The following is a 21,290-nucleotide window of genomic DNA, read 5'->3' as shown; positions in this document are numbered from 1 at the left end:
TTGCTGTCAAAATGCCATTCCTCCAAGTAGAAACAAAGCCAAGACACTCACCTATGCTAAAAACAAGCACAAGGACTAGGGTGTTGAACAATGGCAACAAGTGCTCTGGACTGGTGAGACAAAATTTGAAATTTTTGGCTCAAACAGGAGGCAGTTTGTAGAGGAGCTGGAGAGCGCTGTATGGATAAGTATCTACAGCCAACAGTGAAGCATGGCGGAGGTTCCCTGCAGGTTTGGGGTTGCAACTCTGCAAATAGAGCTGTTGATCTGGTCAGAATTACTGAAATCCTCAATGCTGAGAAGTAAAAGCAGACTCTCACCTATCATGCGATACCATCAGGGAGGTATCTGATCAATCTATCTTCATTCTACAGCAGGAGAATGTCCTCAAACACAAGGCCATAAAGAAATTTCTTCAGTGAAAAGAAGAACAAGAAGTTCTGCAACTAAGAGCCCTGATCTCAACATCATCAAGGCTGTCCGGGGTTACCTGGTGAGACAGAAGCAAATGAGACAGCCAAAGTCTGTAGAACTGTGGTAAGTTCTCCAAGATGCTTGGAACAACCTACCGGACAATTTTTTGATAAAACTGCACAACAGTGTGCCTAAGAGAATGGATGAAGTTTTAAAAGCAAAGGTTGGTCATAGCAAATATTGACGCTGTGATCTTCTTCTGCCACCTTCGTCTCTGCGCCTACTTCTTTGGCAATGACTCTCCAGCTTGCACCGATGACCCCTTCTTCCATAACCCTCCTTCTCGTCTTGGATACCTCATTCCAGTCTTCAGCCTGCTTTGGATCTTTTCATTGGTAACTGCTGATGAGACATCAACCGTCTCGACTTCACCATTCCTCTCTCTAATTCTAACCTCACTCCTTCCGAATTCACTGCTCTCCACTCTCTCTGCACTAATCCTAACCTCACCATCAAACCCGCAGCTAAGTTGGGGGTGGGGGGGTGCTGCAGTAGTCTGGTGGGCTGACCTCTACCTTGCTGAGGCCTGGCAACAACTCTCAGACACCTCCTCTTACTGACCCCTTGAACATGACCCCACTAAGGAGCACCAGGCCATTGTCTCCCATACCATCACTAACTCCGGGGATCTCCCATCCAATGCCACCCACCTCATTGTTCCCAAACACTGCTCCACCCACTTCTAGTTTCTAACCAAGTTCCACAAACTTGCCTGTCAGGTAGACTCATTGTTTCTGCTTGTTCATGCCCCACCAAACTTATATATGCATACCTCGACTTAGTTTTATCCCCCCGGTTCAGTGTCTCTCCTACCTGCATCTGTGACACTTCACATGCTCTTGATCTTTTAAATGATTTCAAGTTCCCTAGCCTCGATCGTCTTACTTCCACAATGGATGTCCTGTTCCTATACACCTCCATCCCCCACCAGGAAGACTGCAAAACTCTCAACTCCTTTCTGGACATCTGACCCAACCAGTTCCCCTCTTCCACCACTCTCCTCTGTCTGACAGAACTGATCCTCACTCTTAATAATTCCCCCTTTGGCTCCTCCCACTTCCTTTAAACAAAAGGTGTAGCCAATGGCACGCACATGGGTCCCAGCTATGTCTGCTTTTTTGTCGGCGATGTGGAACTGTCCATATTCCAAGCCTACATTAGTTTCACTCCCCAACTTTTCCAATGCTACATTAATGACTGCATTGGTATGCTTTTGCGCCCATGTCGAACTCATTGACTTCATTAACTTTGCTTCAACTTCCACCCTGCCCTCCAATTTAACTGGTCCATTTCCAATACCTACCTCCCCTTTTTCAGTCTCACTGTATCTCTGGAGACCGCTACCGATGTCTATCACAAACCCATGGACTCTCACAGCTACCTGGACTACACCTCTTCCTACCCTGTTACTTGTAAAAACACCATCCCCTTCTCTCCAACATATCTGCTCTCTTTTCATTCCAGAACTAAGGAGATGTCCTCCTTCTTCAAAGAAAGGGGCTTCCCTTCCTCCACCATCAACGCAGACCCAGGCTCTGGCCATCGGACCTGAACTTCTAGAATTGTGATCAGCCTTCTGGCTTCAATCCAGATCTCCAATCGACTTTGGGCTTTGAAACACTTTGCACAAACTGGAGTTCAAATCTGGAAATTGCTCCATGAAGCAAATTGTTGTGCACTATCACTGCAGGCAGTGAGGAGGCACTGGAGGTGAGGCTGGTTCGGGGGGTTGAGCCACACTGGGGTATTGTGAGGTGCAACATGTTTGAGCTGCCAGGTTCACTTGGAGGTATCACTGCCTGCAATGGAGTGAGCATTTTGGAGAGGAGTCGAAGCAGAAGAGCTTTGATGGCCGTCCACCTCACCTGGGTGTGAGGTTAGGTTGCCCCAAGTGCCAAGCCGATTTGGGGAGATCCAGAATGGCTTAGATGGGGTGGGGGCAGTCCACGCATATTGAGACATCTGGATTCGAGTCCAGGAATATGGCACTACCCGCTACTTGGACGATTTAAATGTCGGCCCACAGAGACTGGAGGACTGGAGGCCCGAGTGTCAGATATGGATGCCAGGACCGGGCTGATTTTACTCACTCTTCCGTGAGTGTTCATTCCTTTATTCTCAGCAACGAGGCTGTGAATTGACATGGCTGCTGAGCGTTCCTGCCCCGCTGGTGTGAAAACTGGGGACCGAGGATTGGGCCTCCTCCAGCTGCGCCGGGAGCGGATCTGGGACTTAGTCTGGTTGGGATACTGCTGGCCTGGGTTCTACCATTTGCACAGTGTGTGTGTGTTTTTTTTCTCTCTCAAAGTTCAAAGTACATTTTATTATCAAAGTATGTATGCATTATACAACCATTAGGTTTGGCTCCTAGCAGGCAGCTGCACAGTGGTTTTTAATTTTTCTACTTTTTTTAATCGTGTCATTCAATTTTCTTGCTTTGTGGCTGCCTATAAGCAGGCAAATTTCAAGGTGCATAATTTATACATTCTTTGATAATAACGTGCTTTGAATCTTCGGAACATCAGTAACTAATTTTACCAAGGCTGACAGGAACTAGTCTGGAAGTCACTGATCTAACCAGCTGAGCATTCTCAGGCTTGGTAATGTTTGTATGGGGAAACTCCTAGGAGTACCAATGCAGTTTGTTGGAAAGGAAAGGGTGCTGCTGGGTCACTTTGATTAAAGAAACTCCTAAGGTGCAAAACATGGTGAAACATCTAAGATCAAAGATGACTTTGACATTTGAAGATTATGACGTGTCAGTGAGGTTCTTGTATGGATCAGCTGTATGGTTGAAAAGCTTAAGGAATTGAGCTTAAGACAGTAAGATATAGGAACAGAATTAGGCCATTTAGCCCATCGAGTCTGCTCTGCCATTTCATCATGGCTGATCCAATTTTCCTCTCAGCTCCAATCTCCTGCCTTCTCCCCATATCCCTTCATGCCCTGACCAATCCAGAATCTATCAACCTCTGCCTGAAATATATATAAAGACTTGGCCTCCATAGTTGCCTGTGGCAAAGAATTCACTACACTCTGGCTAAAGAAATTCCTTCTCATTTCCGTTCTAAAAGAACAGCCCTCAGCTTCTTCCCCTCCGCCATTCAATTTCTAAATGGAAATGGAACCCATGAATACTACCTGAATATTATTTCTGTTTTTTTGCATTACTTATTTTAACTTAGCTATTTAATAGATATATATATACTTCCTGTAACTCAGTTTGTTTTCTCTATATTTATTTGTCATGTATTTCACTGTACTGCTGCTGTAAAGTTAACAAATTTCACGACCTGTGCCAGTGATATTAAATGTGATTCTGATTCCGAATTGAATCACCTTCCTGTGACCAATCCATATTCTTGTAGCACTGTAATAGAATTGAGGCTGCTTTTTGACTGTGAGTAAAAAAATATAAAAGGTTGCTAAGGGAATGCAACTCCTGTGAATCTCTGTCCTTCCAGATCTTCTTTAAGTGGAACAGGTAAAGATATAGTGAAGGGAACAGCAACAATATCCTAATAATAGATATTGGCTGCAGAAAAGGTTTTTCATATCATACTACCTTACTTGGTCTCTTCAGAAACTGTAATGGAAGCAGCAATGCAACAATAATATACAGTCGGATTAAGTACTGCTGCTTTGGCCCTGCTGGTAGCACCAAAAAACAGCATGCCATCTGACTGCGTTGCTAATGCCTCCCTCCACAGGAAATAGGAATCAGAGAAACATCAGTGAGGCTGTCCTGCAAAGGATCCACCACAATTCCTGCTGGACAGGAACTCTGAGTGTTTAAATCAAGAAAATCTCTATTAAGTGCATTACTTTTAATAATATAATGAATAATAAATGTAATAATAATTATATTATTACTTTTAATAATATAATGAATCAATCTTATGTCAATTAACCAATGTTAATTTTTTTCATATTTTCGCATAATATTATTTTACAATTTTCCATAAGCACCCAATGATATTAATTCAACATGGTGTCTTGAACATCTTTTTCTTGGTAGCTCAACAAAGACTACTTAATAACTTAAGCAATGCTTGGACATTTGAGGACAATTTAAGAGTCCACTTAAAATTGGGAACATACAAACAGTTAAAGGTTCCAAAAGATTCAGGAAGTAGCACGTAGGTGCACACACACACACACACACACACACACACACACACACACACACACACACACACACACACACACGTGTGAATATAGGTTAAAGCCAGCTTGCCATTTCAATGATGGATGCATCCAGATCATTATTTTTAATTTTAATTAAGTTTATTCCTGGATATTCAAAATTAAAATAGTTGATGAAATATCAAGTGTATATATACCGTAGTATATTCCACAGAGTTGTAAGTTAAAACACAAGGGTTTTTTTATTGATACCTTTTATTATTCTTTTATGATGTATTCTCCAGTTTTAATATAGCTCTCTCATCTCTGCACCAATCATTACTTTAGCTCACGATCAGTTATGAAAAGGCAATTATTGAGGTAAATATATGTTACATGCTATTGTCTGGTAATTGCTGCAAATTCTATTGCACATTTAACACTATTTTAAATATTTCTGTAATGCAATTTCATCTGGTGAGATTCACGATAGTGGAGTTTGCAAATAGAAAAAAATGCAAAATACCAAAATCATTATAAGATCACAAAGCTAGATTCAGAAAAAAAAAGAGAAATTGGAACATAATCAAGTCCATTTGTCTTCTTTTTGCGGATTTCATGGTTATTGCTGCTAAATGGGAGCATCTTGGTAGATTACAAATCAGTACAATCAAGGAATTAGATTTGTTGATCTTATTGTACAAACACTTATCATGCTTGTGCCAAGTTCCTCTCCCTTATGCTTGAAAGTGTATTGAATAAATCCATTGTTAAATTAGTGGAGAAGGAAATTCAATATGTGTGTACTAAGGGCCCATAGACTAACATTATTGACAGTACACTGATAACTCTAAGATTATGTAAGTCAATATCAAGCCTAGAAGGACCAACTGTTGTGGCATTGCTGTCTAACTGCATGTAATGTGTAGATTTGTAGTTCTGTAACTGAAGTGGATAACAGCAACAATATCCCAATTCCTTAGATTTGTTACAGTAATAAACTACTGGAGTCCAGGCTAATTCTGGAAACATTGAGAATAATGAAAAGAATATGTGCTATTGAATTACATTAATTGCTCTCATGAGGATTTAATTTAAGATCAAGGACAGTGTATTCTACCCCTTGCGGATTTTTCTATACGATCCCAAGATTTGTCCTAAATCCCTAACATTTTGAGATTAACTAGTAGCACATTCTTCATTGATTTCAGTAGTCTTCAACTGTCATGTATTTGGAGTTTACTTCAATCTCCTTAACCTGTAAAGGGAATCTACTTCATTTATTTCTAAACCAATAAGAAAAACAACAAATTAATATTACATGTTCAGTTTTGTTGTTTGGTTCTGATTGGCTCATTACAGGAAGCTTAAGAGAGGGTGATGAGGAGATAAACCAGGACACTGACTGAATTAGAGAGCATGTTTTATGATGATAAGTTGAGCGAGCTAGGCTTTTCTTTTTGGTGCAAGGGAGGATTGGAGGTGACTTGATAGAGGATACAAAATGTTAAGAGGCATAGATTGAATGGGCAACCCAAGACATTTTCCCAGGGTGGAAATGGCTAATATGAGTAGGCATAATTATAAGGTGATAGGATAAAAGCATAGGGGGAGCTCAGAGGTAATTTTTTTACACCAAGAGTGTGGGTAGTGGGAGAGGCAGATATATTAGGGACATTTAGGGAACATTTAGATAGACACAACATAAGAACATAAGAAAAGCCTACTCTGCCATTCAGTAAGATCATGGCTGATCTGGCCATGGACTCATTTCTTACTTCCTGCCTTTTCCCCATAACCTTTAATACCCCTAGTATGCAAAAATCTATCCAACCTTGTCTTAAATATATTTACTGAGGTAGCCTCCACTGTTTCATTGGGCGGAGAATTCCACAGATTCGCCGCTCTCTGGAAAAAGCGGTTCCTTCTCCTCTCCATCCTAAATCTACTCCCCCGAATCTTGAGGCTATGTCCCCTAGTTCTCACCTACCAGTGGAAACAACTTTCCTGCCTCTATCTTATCTATCCCTTTCACAACTTTATATGTTTCTATAAGATCTCCTCCCATTCTTCTTGATTTCCAGAGAGTACAGTCCCAGGTGACTCAATCTATTCTTATATTCTAACCCCCTCATCTCTGGAATCAACCTGGTAAACCACTTCTGCACTGCCTCCAAAGCCAGTATATCCTTCCTCAAGTAAGGAGACCAGAACTGCATGCAGTACTCCAGGTGCAGCCTCACCTGTACTCCAGGTGCAGCCTCACCAGTACCCTGTACAGTTGCAGCATAACCTCCCTGTTCTTCAATTCAATCCCTCTCACAATGAAGGCCAACGTTCCATTTGCCTTCTTGATAGCTGGCTACACCTGCAAACCAACCTTTTGTGATTCATGCACAAGCACTCCCAAGTCCCTCTGCACAGCAGCATGCTGCAATTTCTTACCATTTAAATAACAATCTGTTCTTTCATTTTTCCTTCCAAAGTGGATGACCACGCACTTACCAACATTGTACTCCATCTGACAGACCATTGTGCATTCACTTAACCTATATCTCTCTGCAGACTCTCTGAATCTTCTGCACAATTTGTTTTCCACTCAATTTACACAGAAAGCTATAAAAAATACATAGGAGAAAAGGGTTAGGTTGATCATAGAACAGGTTAAAATATCAATCAGACAATATCATAGGCCAAAGGACCTGTACTGTGCTCTAATATTCTATATTCAACACTCAGTGGCCACTTCAGAAGGTACCTCCCCTACCTAATAAAGTGGCCATTAAGTATATGTTTGTGGTCTTCTGCTGCTGTAGTCCATTCACTGCAGGGTTCCACTTGTTGTGCATTCAGATATGCTCTTCTGCACACCACTGCCGTAACGTGTGTTTATCTAAGTTACTGTAGTCTTCCAGTCAGCTTGAACCAGTCTGGCCATTCTCCTCTAATCTCTCTCATCAACAGCGTTTTTGACTACAGAACTACTCCTCAGTCAAATGAGTTGCTGCTAGTTGAATGGCTGATTAGATGTTTGCATTAACGAGCACGTTAAAGTGGCCACCCACTGAGTGTGTATTCTATGTTCTATGTTTTGAAGTTATTTAACGTCCATCTGGCTAAAACAAAGAGACAAGAATTGGCCCTAAATATTCCTGAACATGATATTAAGGAAGAATGGCGAAAAGAGAAACAAAGGGACAACTGTACAGGATATTAGTGAGATTACATTATCAGCATTATGTACAGTATTACCTTGTTACTTAAAGTAGAGTGTACATGCATCAAAAGTAGTTCAGGGAAGATTTAGAGGACTGATATATGCAATGGGATGATGAGGATTTGACTGGCTAAATTTGTGTCCACTGGAATTTCAATGTAATGTGACAAATAAAGATCGTCTTTCATCTTTGATTTAGAAAAGTTGAGAGTGACTTTGAAACATGTAAGATCATGACAGGGGAGAAAGTAAAAGATATTTTCTTGTATGAAAGAATCTAAAAATGGGGGCCATTATTTAAAAATCACATGATTTTCCCCCCCATGATTGAGAGTTTTCAGAACTTTCCTTCATAAAGAGCAATGAAAGCAGAATTGGAATATTTTGCAGGCGGCTTTAGGAAAATTCTTGAATAGCATCGGTACTGAAAGATTACTCTGGGCAGGTGAAAATACAGAGATGATTTACAAGTCATTGAATGATGGACTAAATAATAAGAATACTGAGTAGAAAATTTCCAGAGAAGTAACTACAGACCCATCAGCATAAACTGAGGGACAGAATGAGAGTTCTTTTGGAGAAAGGTGGATTATTTAGCAGAAACTAGGTTGGATTTCTTAAAACCAAATGACATGTAATTAATATTTCTAATTGTATGCAACTAACGTTTCTAGGTTTTTGATGAAAATACACAAGGGAAATTTAGTTTAGATGGTTTGTTTGGAGTTCCAGAAAGCATTTGATAAAGTACTCCATGATAGCCTTACCATCAGGGACTGGCATATAAAGGGATAGAAAATTGCCTAAGCTTTGAGAATGGTTGGTTTATACTGGAGCGTGTTCCCCTGGGGTAGTTTCTTTTCACAATGTATAGTACAGGTATCAACATGGGTCCACAGGGCACAAATTACACATGCGAAGATTGCACAATATTAGGAGGTATATTAAGGATAGCAATGGGGTTGACAAAGATGTGGACTGATGAGGAATGAATGAAAAGATGCAGATGAAATTCTGAGAAAGGTGAAAGTGAGATGTTTTGGTAAAAAGGAGGGGAAGAGGCAATAACAACTTGACATAAATCATAGAATCAAGAATTGTTACAACCAGGAGAAGGATATTTGGCCAATTACCTCTCTACTCTATTTTTGATAAACCAACTCACTAGATTTCTTCCCACTGACATTTTTTCTGTAGCCTTACAATTATTTTCCACAATATATACAGTATTTATCCAATTGCCACTTGAAAGCCACAGTGGAACTTAACCTGAGCACTGGACATTCCAGACTCCAGCCGCACTGGCCTCCAACCTGATGGCATGAATATCAATTTCTCCTTCCGTGAAAAAAAACTTCCCTCTCCTTCCCCTTTTCTTCTATTCCCCTCTCTGGCTCCTTAACTTTTCTCACCTGCCTAACACCTCCCTCTGGGTCTCTATCTCCTCTGACCCACTATCCTCTCCAATTAGATTCCTTTCTCTCCAGCCTTTTACCTTTCCCACTCAGCTGGCTTCAATTATCACCTTCCTCCTTCCCCTCTCCCCCATCTTTTTATTCTGTCATCTTCCACCTTCCATTCCAGTCCTGAAGTAGCCTGAAATGTTGGCTGTTTATTAATTTCTGTAGATGCTGCCTGACCTGCTGAGTTCCTCCAGCATTTTGTGTGTGTTGCACTGGCTAAAGCACATTTTCCTCATGTCACTTTGAGTTCTCTTCCCTTTTTTTTTGTACCTGTGACCTCTAGACCTTGAGCCATCCACCAATAAACAGCCTGCAAACTATCCCCTTTCAGCAGCCCACACATCTTTTAACATTGCAACTCCAATAATCTAGCCTGATCACAACTCCAGTACAGGCTTGGCAGATCTTCTGTCATAGTGAATATTCTATTAATACTGAAATACTCCTTTAGTCACATTTTTTAGATATTTTGTTTTATTTGATATTGCTTTATAAAAAAAATGACTTCGCCAACAAGACAGGCAATATAACTTCCCTAGCCAGCCAGTTAATTTGAAAGAGAGGATAAAAACGGGGGCCCAGTTAGTGAAAAGAGCAGGCAGGAACCAGGACCCCTTTCAATGAAAAAGCAACATGAGAACCAGCATCCCACTGAGTGAAAAGGGAGCGTGGTACCCACAGCACTGGAGAGCGCAAACGGAACATGGCAAATATCAGCTTGTGAATCACATGACAAACTTCCTCCACCATCAATGCTGCCCTCAATGCATCTCTTCCATTTCAAGCATGTCTGCTCTCACCCCATCCTCCCGCCACCCTGCCAGGGATAGGGTTCCTCTTGTCCTCAGCTACAACCCTAACAGCCTCTGTGTCCAGCACATAATTCTTCAGAACTTCCACTATCTCCAACGGGATCTCACCACCAAGCACACTTTTCCCTCTCCCCAACTTTCTGGTTTCTGCAGGGATCGCTCCCTATGCAACTCCCTTCTCCATTTGTCCCTCCCCACTGATCTCCCTTCTAGCACTTGTCCTTGCAACCAGAACAAGTTCTACACCCGCCCTTACACCTCCTCGCTCACTACCATTCCAGGTGAAGCGATACTCCACCTGTGAGTCTGCTGGGGTCATATACTGTGTCCGGTGCTACTGGTGTGAGCTCCTGTATATTGGTGAGACCTGATGTAGATTGGGAGACTGCTTCACCAAGCACCTATGCTCCACCCCAGTGGCCACTCCTTTTAATTCCACTTCCTATTCCCATTCCAATATGTTAATCCATGGCCTCCTCTACTGTTGCGATGAAACCACACTTAGGGTGGAGGAACAACACCTTACATTCCGCCGGGGTAGCCTCCAACCTGATGGCATGAACATCGATTTCTCAAACTTCTGGTGATGCCCCCCTGTCTCACTCTCCTTCAGCATTCCCCATCCCATTTTCCCTCTCTTATCTTATCTCCTTACCCACCCATCGCCTCTCTCTGGTGCTCCTCCCCACTTTTCTTTCTTCCATAACCTTCTGCCTTCTTCTTTTAGATTCCTTCTTCTTCAGCCCTGTATCTCATTCACCAATCGACTTCCCAGCTCTTCACTTCACCACTCCCCTTCCGAGTTTCACCTGTCCCCTTGTGTTTCTCCCTCCCCTCCCACACTTTTAAATCTGCTGTTAATCTTTTTTTCTCCAGTCCTGATGAAGGGTCTTGGCCCGAAACGTCGACTGTACTTATTTCCATAGATGCTGCCGGGCCTGCTGAGTTCCTCCAGCAATTTGTGTGTGTTGCTTGGATTTCCAGCATCTACAGATTTCCTCTTGTTTGCACATGACAAATGATTGGGATTTGAAATAGCTGGATATGGAGTATTTATTATTATTTTATTTAGAGATACAGCACAGTAACAGGCTATTCTGGCCAAATGAGCCCACACTGACCAGTGACCAATTAACTTATTAACACATACGTCTTTGGAATGTGCAACGAAATTGAAGGACCCAGAGGAAAACTATGCATCACGGGGAGAACATATAAACTCCTTACAGACAGCTACGGAATTGAACTTGGGTCACTGATGCTGTAATAGCATTACGCTAACTGCTACATTACCATTATCATCACCTTCCTTCAGCCTTCCCTTTTCCAAAGAAAGCAGTTGCTGCCTATCCAATCTATCATTTTAACTATAGACCATTATTACAGATGCATTCTCATCAATCTTTTCTGGACCCTCTCAAATGCTTTACTATAACGTAGCAATTCTGAACTAAATACAATTCTCCATTTGAGGCCATACCAGTGCTTTGTGACAGTCACACAGCTATTCACGGTGGAACTGCTACCTCACAGTTCTGGCAGGAAGTGTTTGAGCCAGATCTCCCGAGATAAAGTACGGAGTTTCCACACTTTCCCCTGACCACAGGTTTACTCCTGCATTTCAAAGACTTTCGAGTTGTAGGTTATTTGTCCACTGTAGTTTGAACAGTAAGATCTGGAGGAATTTGCTGGAAATAAGGGGAGAATAAAAATAGAATTATTTGATGGTCAGTGCATATTGAACGCACTGAAAGATCTGTTTCTGTGACGATGAGACTTTAGCATAACATGCTAGTTTCTATAATCTACACTTAGCAGCCACTTTATTGGGTAACTTTTGTACCAAATAAAGTGGACATTGAGTGTGTGTTCGTGGTCTCCTGCAGCTGTAGCTCATCAACTTTAAGGTTCTACGTGTTGTGCATTCAGGAATGCTCTTTTGCACACCACCGTTGTAACTCACGGTTATTTGGGTTACTGTTGTCTTCCTGTCGGCTTGAACCAGTCTGGCCATTCTCATCTGAGCTCTCTCATTAGTTAGGTGTTTTTGCCCACAGAACCACTGCTCGCTGGATGTCTTTTTTTGTTTTTCTGCACCATTCTCTGTAAACTCTAAAGACTGTTGTGCAGCAAAAAAAAAAAACACCTAGGAAATCAGCAGTTTCTGAGATACTCAAATCACCCCGTCTGGCACCAACAATCATTCATTGGTCGAAGTCAGTTAGATCAAATTTCTTCCCCGTTCTGATATTTGGTTTGAACAACAACAAAACCTCTTGACCATGTGTGCATGCTTCTATGCATTGAGTTGCTACCAAATAATTAGATGATTAGATATTTACATTAACGAGCAGGTGTACAGGTGTGTCTAATAAAGTGGCCACAGAGTGTATGTCTCTATTTAAATGCCCAGAGGATTTTTATTATTTTTGGCAACTACTGGAGTACAAAAGCAGAGAGAGTTTTGAGGTATCTGTAAAGTTATCGAAAATGGCATGTTGTGTGAGCTCAGGTGTTAAATGTTGACGGGTGTACAGGAAGCCACAACAAAGTGGTTCAGCCTCAAGTGGAACATTATATATTTTGCCAAGTGGTCAAAGGGAAGTAGCTGGTGCCAGATCCCGATGCTGTAGACCTTCAGGCTCGGCCTGGATGCTGCTGATCTTTGCACATGCACATCCTGTAGAACATGTTCTTGATAGATGTTGCCTTCTCGTAGCAGCACATCCTGCAGCTACTACCGACCGTGGGCAGGAACTATTACTCTCTGCTGCTTCTTACATCCCTGCACATCTGATTTGCCATAGAGTACTTTCAACAGTAGATCTGTAGAGGTCTGTTACAAGCTGAGTCCCCCTAATGCCCTGAGAAAGTGAAGACGCTGGTGTGCTTTCCTTATGATTGCATCTATGTGCTGAGCCCAGGGCAGGTCATCTGATAACATCCACACTCAGGAATTTAAAACCGTCAATTCTCTCCACCTCCAATACCCCAAAGTATACTGACACATGTTCACCCCCCTTTCCCTTCCTGCAGTCAACGATCAAACCTTTGAGCAGGGTGTTGATGTTGAGACACGCAACTAGGTGTCCTATCTCGCTCCAGTGTGCTGACTCATCAACAACAGTAGCGTCATCAGCAAATTTAAAGATGACATTGGAGTTGTGCTTAAGTGCACCGTTCTGTGAGTATGCAGAGGAAAGCAGGGAACTAAGCACTCAGCCTTGAGGTGCACCTGTGTTTTCGATCAGTGAGGAGGCGGTGTGGCTACCAGTCCTCATCAGCAGCTGACGTCTGCCGCTGAAGAAGTCATGTACAGTATACAGCTGCAGTGGGATGTCTTGAAGTTTGTCGATGAGCTTTTAGATGTGATGAATGTGCTGTAAGCTGAGCTGTAGTTAATAAGCTACAGATAGTGTGGGGAGTGTAGAACGAGCTGCCAGTGCAACTCGTGGATGCAGGTTCCCTTCCAGCATTTGAGAGCAATTTGAGTAGGCGCATGGATGAGAGGGGTATGGAGGGCTATGGTCTGGGTGCAGGTTGATAGGAGTAGGCAGATTAATGATTCAGCACAGACTAGATGGGTTGAAGGGCCTGTTTCTGTGCTGTAGCGTTCCATGACTCTGGAGCTCTAACAGGAGCCTGATATTGGAGTTCCTGTTGTCCAGATGATCCAGAACAGAGTGAAGAGCCAGAGAAACTGCTTCTGCTGTTGATATGTTGCAGCTGCAGGCAAATTGGAGTGAATCCAGGTCATCTCTGCATCATACCCAGTCCCCTGAAGTACTTCATTATGGTTGATGTAAGTGCCACCAGATGGTAGTCACTGAGGATGTCACCACGCTTCTCTTGGGCAATGGTACAAAAGATGACCTTCTACAACATATGGGAACCTCAGACCACAGAAATGAGAGGCTTAATATATTCATATATAGTAGATTATTAGATTAGATTTAGATTATGAGGACACTCAGTCCTCGTTTATTGTCATTTAGAAATGCATGCATGCATTAAGAAATGATACAATGCTCCTCCAGAGTGATATCACAAAAAAATCAGGAAAAACCAAAGACTAACACTGACAAGACCACATAATTATAACATATAGTTACAGCAGTGCAAAGCAATACCATAATTTGATAAAGAACAGATCATGGGAATGGCAAAAAAAAGTCTCAACGTTCCAATCGACTCCTGATAGTCCCCAATAGCAGGCGGCAGAAGGGAGAAACTCTCTCTGCCATAAACCTCCAGGCACCGACAACTGTTGATGCATTGGAAGCACCGACTCTGAGTCCGTCCGAAAACTTCGAGCCTCCGACCAGTCCTTCGACACCGAGCACTGAGCACCATCTCTGCCGAGTGCTTCGACCCCGGCCCCGGCTGCCAAGCAACAAGCAAAGCCAAGGATTCAGGGCCTTCCCCTCCGGAGATTCTGGATCACACAGTAGCAGCGGCAGCGAAGCAGGCATTTCAAAAATTTCACCAGATGTTCCTCCGTTCTCTCACATCTGTCTCCATCAAATCAGAATTGTGTACAGCACCCTACTTGACAGATTACAGATATCATTCACCGGAGTGGCCACGCAAGCTGCGTCGCGTCGCCATCTTCTCTTCCTTCCAGTCATCTGGTCTGCACACATCTTTAGTACACGGCGAGGTAGCTGTCTGGACCAGTTGCCTTTCGTGCATTCACCCTCTTGAAGGATGCTCCAACCTCGTCCTCAGAGACTGAGATTACGGGTTCATCAAGAGATGTGGGTGTGTTATCGGTCTCCCTATCAAAGTGTTGCATAAAATGAATTGAGCTCCTCTGGGGAGCGATGGATTATGGCAGGGGTCCCCAATCTTTTTTGCACTGCGGACTGGTTTCATACTGACAATATTCTTGCGGACCGGCCGACCGGGTGGGGGGGGGCGGGGGTAGGGTTGCCAACGGACAGGAGTAGAGCCAAATACGTTGTTTACCCAGAGAAAGACTACAGTGACCATGAAGCCTTGCGTGGGCACCAGTGCGCATGCGTGATTTGCGCTTGGGTGTACGTGCCGATTTTTTCATCTCGTTTTTGGCGATTCTGTTCGGGGGGCGGGTGTTAATCATGACCGGAATATAGGTGATAAGTGGCTAATATACTCAATTTCATTTCTAAAAGGGTTTATCTAATGAATTTAATATTAAACACACAGCGCATATTTTCCTCGCATGAATATAGTGATAAGTCAATTATCGGGGAGGACAGGGGAGCTTGAAGTAAGTGTTGAACGAACTTTCAGTAGAAGTGGTAGAGGCAGGTTCGATATTATCATTTAAAGAAAAATTGGATAGGTATATGGACAGGAAAGGAGTGGAGGGTTATGGGCTGAGTGCAGGTCGGTGGGACTAGGTGAGAGTAGCGTTCGGCATGGACTAGAAGGGCCGAGGTGGCCTGTTTATGCAACTCCCTTGTCCATTCGTCCCCCCCCATCCCTCCCCACTAATCTCCCTCCTGGCACTTATCCTTGTAAGCAGAACAAGTGCTACACATGCCCTTACACTTTCTCCCTTACCACCATTCAGGGCCCCAGACAGTCCTTCCAGGTGAGGCGACACTTCAGCTGTGAGTCAGCTGGGGTGATATACTGCGTCCGGTGCTCCCGATGTGGCCTTCTATATATTGGTGAGACCCGACGCAGACTGGGAGACCGCTTTGCTGAACACCTACGTTCTGTCCGCCAGAGAAAGCAGGATCTTCCAGTGGCCACACACTTTAATTCCACATCCCATTCCCATTCTGACATGTCTATCCACGGCCTCGTCTATTGTAAAGATGAAGCCACACTCAGGTTGGAGGAACAACACCTTATATTCCGTTTGGGTAGCCTCCAACCTGATGGCATGAGCATTGACTTCTCTAACTTCTGCTAATGCCCCACCTCCCCCTCGTACCGCATCCATTATTTATTTTTATATACACATTCTTTCTCTCACTCTCCTTTTTCTCCCTCTGTCCCTCTGACTATACCCCTTGCCCATCCTCTGTGTTCCCCCCCCCTTGTCTTTCTCCCCGGGCCTCCTGTCCCATGATCCTCTCATATTCCCTTTGCCAATCACCTGTCCAGCTCTTGGCTCCATCCCTTCCCCTCCTGTCTTCTCCTATCATTTTGGATCTCCCCCTCCCCCTTCCACTTTCAAATCTCTTCCTAACTCTTCCTTCAGTTAGTCCTGACGAAGTGTCTCGGCCTGAAACGTCGACTGTACCTCTTCCTAGAGATGCTGCCTGGCCTGTTGCGTTCAACAGCACTTTGATGTGTGTTGCTTGAATTTCCAGCATCTGCAGAATGCCTGTTGTTTGTTGTTCGAATTGAGGTTTGCCACTTTTTGTGATATTATTATTGCCTGGGACATTGGAAGACCTCACTTCTCTTTTAATATTGCCCTGAAATTTTTACCATCTGTTTGAATGGACAAACCAAGATGGATCATTTTAACTTTGGACTGAAACAACATTGTTCTCTATCTATGAGATGGAAGTAAATATGAAAAGATCGCAACAGTGAAACACAAGGGGGAAACAATTGAGTTACAAAGCTTTGTTTGGTTTTTAAAAAATGAGACTTTAGAAAGTGTAAAGATAGGGCAAGTACAAAGACAAATTGGCTCCTGGAGAGGGATTATACACCCAACAAAGCTGTCGAGCCAACCTTTAGATGATAAGGGAATATGGGCTTCATCATTCACAGAGCCATCTTCTCTGGTCAAGAAGGCTGAAGAAATTCAATAAAGATCTTCAAATCCGTGGGAGATATTGATGGAGTGAGCAGTGTGACACTAATTCTTGTTCAAGAAGTCATGGATGAAGAGTTGCCAATTTAAAATGGGGCCAGATTTTAAGTTTCAATGCTTGTTGGACAACTGGTTAGAGTGAATCGGTTATATATTATGCTGGTCGATTTTCATTTCCGCTACAGCCAGTGGAAAGGAATTCTACAATGATGGGCAGCTAATTCACTTTGCTGAGTTTGCCAGCATACAATAGAAATCGATTAATATCAATTCCAATAAACATAAAACAGTACAGAACAGTATAGGCATTTCAGCCCATACTGTGTCAAGCTTTTTTACATACTCTAAGGTCAATCCAACCCTTCCCTCCTACACAACCCTCCTTAGTTGAATCATCCATGTGACTATCTAAGAGTTCCTTAAAAGCCCCTAATGTATCTGCCTCTACCAACACTCTTGGTAGCATGTTCCAGCCACAACTCTCTGTGTAACATTTCCCCCTCTCTCCCTATATGTTCTTCCAATCATCTTAAAATTATGCCACATGTATCAGCCATTTCCACCCCAGGAAAAATACCTCTGGCTAGCTACTCAATCTATGTCTCTTCTCAATATTGGGTTATCAAGGCAAATTTTATATTCCTGATGCAGTGAAATCAGCTAGAGATACAGCAGCGAGCAGAGCAACCAAAAAATTTCAATAAGCATTTTACAAAAGTCTGTTGAACTCAGCCATAGCATTATTTTTGTGTTGTGAGTCCTGACTTTGGGTTTCAAACTGAAACATTGACAAATCCTTTCCTTCTGCAGATGCTGCTCGGCCACCGAGCTCCTCCAGCCAATTGTTTTTGTGCCAGTTTCCAGCATCTACCATCTCTTATGTCTCCATTATTTCTAATTTTCCTGGCCATTTATGCTGAACATAATGAGGCCCTCCGTCAGTCAGGGTCAACCATGGATACTGCCTCCTAGTGGTCTACATGTTACATTACATGAGCTGGTAAGCAAGCCAGGGTGGTACGCTAAGGAGAGCAAGCTGTTGCCCATGTAACAGGCTCCCCCTCTCCACGTAGCTGATGAATCCAAAGGCACCGCAGAGACTGACACAGTTTGGCACCAGTGCAATCACAGGAGCTGCCAGTCAGCGTTGAACTCCAATAGCCTCTTATGTTGGACTGCCTTAGCAGCTCCAGTTTCGGATATTTCCTTCGGGGTTTACTCACACAGCCTCTTCCATGAGCAGGTATAGCCCAAAGGCAGCAGTGGTTTGAGATCAGAGTTTTCCTTCTCCTAGACGTGCTGCTAAGCATGGCTGACAGCGACTGGTTTGAAGGCACCCATAACCCGCCATTGCTCCTTCTCCTGTCAGTACAAATGGTTCCGCCGGGCTTGGCAGCTAAGCCACATGTGAAGGCCAGGAGTTGGACTAATTGTCAGAGGCTATTTGAGACGCACACCATTGGGAGCATTTAATAGGCAGTAGGAACTCATCCTCTCTATCTCCCCGGGCTATGCCAACCTTAAGAAATCAAAATAACACTATATCAAGTCTATGTAAAGTGATTCGATATGTGTAGCTATAGGAAACGATGTTCCTGGCTTGTGAAGCAATCAGCTCAGGAATGGACCTCTTACACATTTCAGGAGCTGCTGTATATCTAAAGATGTGGCCTCCACCACCCTTGGGTCAGAAATTTTCAGAGATTCATTGGCCTCTGAGAGGAGTTCTGTATACCCCTGACTGAAATGACCAGCCCGATTTTATGTGCTGTGTCCCTTTGTTCAGGAAATCCATTCTGCATATTCCAACTTGAAGTCGTAAAGGCCTGCCAATAACTCATTGATTAACATCGTGTGATTTGCATCTTACTTTTTCCAGTAGATTCTCCATGTGCAGCCAGGCGTGACCAAGTTAGATGTGTTTTTCTCAAGTACTGTTTTTAATTCTCCAATTGTACGATTCATGGAGTCAGGGAGGCACACAGGATGCAAAACAGACCTTGCAGTGCATCAAGGCTCACCCACCATCAAGCATACTGCACTAGCTGTATTTAATTTTCCCCACGTGTCTTTTTTAAATTTTATTTCATTTTGTTTTATTTTCCTGTTAGCTCCCCCACCCCCTCAAGTTTGTATCACACACCTACATGCTTAAATTTGCAGTGGCCAAAAAGCCTACCAAAATAGAATGCAGAAAGAAACAAGAGTAACTGGAGAAAACCCAAGTGGTCACAGGGAGAACAGGCAAAGGCCACACACACACACACACACACACACACACACTGATGCTAGAGACCAGGATGCTGTGGGACAGCAAGTCTACTGGCTGTGGCACTGTGGTAACCCATTCCTTCTACCCCCTGAGACTCAAGATGGGTGTCCAACCTGATGGCATGAACATTGACTTCTCTAACTTCCGCTAATGCCCCAACTCCCCCTCGTACCCCATCCGTTATTTATTTATATACACACATTCTTTTTCCCTCTCTCCTCTTTCTCCCTCTGTCCCTCTCACTATACCCCTTGCCCATCCTCTGGGTCCCCCCCCCTTTTCTTTCTCCCTGGGCCTCCTGTACCATGATCCTCTCATATCCCTTTTGCCAATCAACTGTACAGCTCTTGGCTCCATCCCTCCCCCTCCTGTCTTCTCCTACCATTTTGGATCTCCCCCTCCCCCTCCCACTTTCAAATCTTTTACTATCTCTTCTTTCAGTTAGTCCTGATGAAGGGTCTTGGCCCGAAACCTCGACTGTACCTCTTCCTAGAGATGCTGCCTGGCCTGCTGCGTTCACCAGCAACTTTGATGGGGGTTAGAAATGTTCTTTTCAGCTTTTCCTGTTGGAGTACAGAATACCTTGCGACATGGAATGGTTGAGGTTAAGACAACTGCATTTTTTTTTAAGTGAACTTAAGTAAATGTTTTAGCTGAGAGAGATATGCGGAGATAAAGATAGAGATGGTGTGGAGTACAAATTATACTCGGCAGCCTATTCTCATGGTAAGTGAATACAGATTATTGTGTTTATTCTGAGTAGACTTTCTGAAGAGAATTTCTAGGCATTTTTTTAATAAGTCACGTAAACATACACTCAGTGGGCACATCATGAGGTACACCTGTACACTTGCTTGTTAATGCAAATATCTAATCAGGCAGTCGCGTGGCAGCAACTCAGTACGTTAAACCATCCAGATGTGGTGAAAGGTTCATTTGTTGTTGTGACCAAACATCAGAATGAATTGAATTGAATTGGCTTTAATACTTACATCCTTCATATACGTGAGGAGTAAAAATTTTTACGTTACTTCTCCATCTAAATGTGCGATGTGTAATTTATAGTAATTTGTAATAAATAGTGTGTACAACAGGACAGTCAATATAATATAGAAATATAATTGTATCAGCATGAAGTAATCAGTCTGATGGCCTTCTGGAAGAAGCTGTCCCAGAGACTGTTGGTCCTGGCTTTTATGCTGCAGTACTGTTTCCCAGATGGTAGCAGCTGGAACAGTTTGTGGTTGGGGTGACCCGGGTCCCCAATGATCCTTTGGACCCTTTCCACACACCTGTCTTTGTAAGTGTCCTGAAGAGTGGGAAGTTCACATCTAAAAGCATGTTGAGCTGTCCGCACCACTCTCTGCAGGGTCCTGCGATTGAAGGAAGTACAGCTCCCAGACCAGGCAGTGATGCAGCCAGTCAGGTTGCTCTCAATTGTGTCCCTGTAGAAAGCTCTTAGGATTTGGGGGCTCACACCAAACCTCTTCATACACCTGAGGTGAAAGAGGCACTATTGTGCCTTTTTCACCACACAGCCGTTATGTACAGACCACGTGAGATCCTCGGTGAAGTGTATGCCGAGGAACTTAAAGATGTTCACCCTCTCAACCCCAGATTCATTGATGTCAATAGGCGTTCCTGTGGTCCACAACCAGCTCCTTTATTTTCGCGACATTGAAGGAGAGGTTGTTTTCTTGACACCACTGTGTCAGGGTGATGATTTCCTCTCTGTAGGCTGCCTCATTATTATTTGGGATTTGACCAATCAGTGTAGTATCAGAAGATTTAATCAGCAGATAGGAGCTGTGGGTGGTGACACAGTCATGGGTATACAGAGAGTAAAGGAAGGGACTCAGTACACAGCCCTGAGGGGCACCTGTGTTGAGAGTCACAGGGGCAGAGGTGAGGGAGCCCATTCTTACCACCTGCTGGCGATCTGACAGGAAGTCCAGGATCCAGCTGCACAAAGCAGGGTGAAAGCAGAGGTCTTTAAGCTTCTTGTCAAGCCTGGAGAGAATTATAGCGTTGAATGTGGAACTATAGTCTAAGAACAGCATTCTCACTTAAGCATCCTTCTTTTCCAGATGTGTAAGGACAGTGTGTATGGGGAAGAACTGTGATCTAAGTAACTTTGATGATGGAGTGATTGTTGGTGCAGATA

This window comes from Mobula birostris, chromosome 1 (assembly GCF_030028105.1).
Source record: "Mobula birostris isolate sMobBir1 chromosome 1, sMobBir1.hap1, whole genome shotgun sequence".
Lineage (NCBI taxonomy): Eukaryota > Metazoa > Chordata > Chondrichthyes > Myliobatiformes > Myliobatidae > Mobula > Mobula birostris.
Note: the sequence above shows the minus strand (reverse complement) of the source record.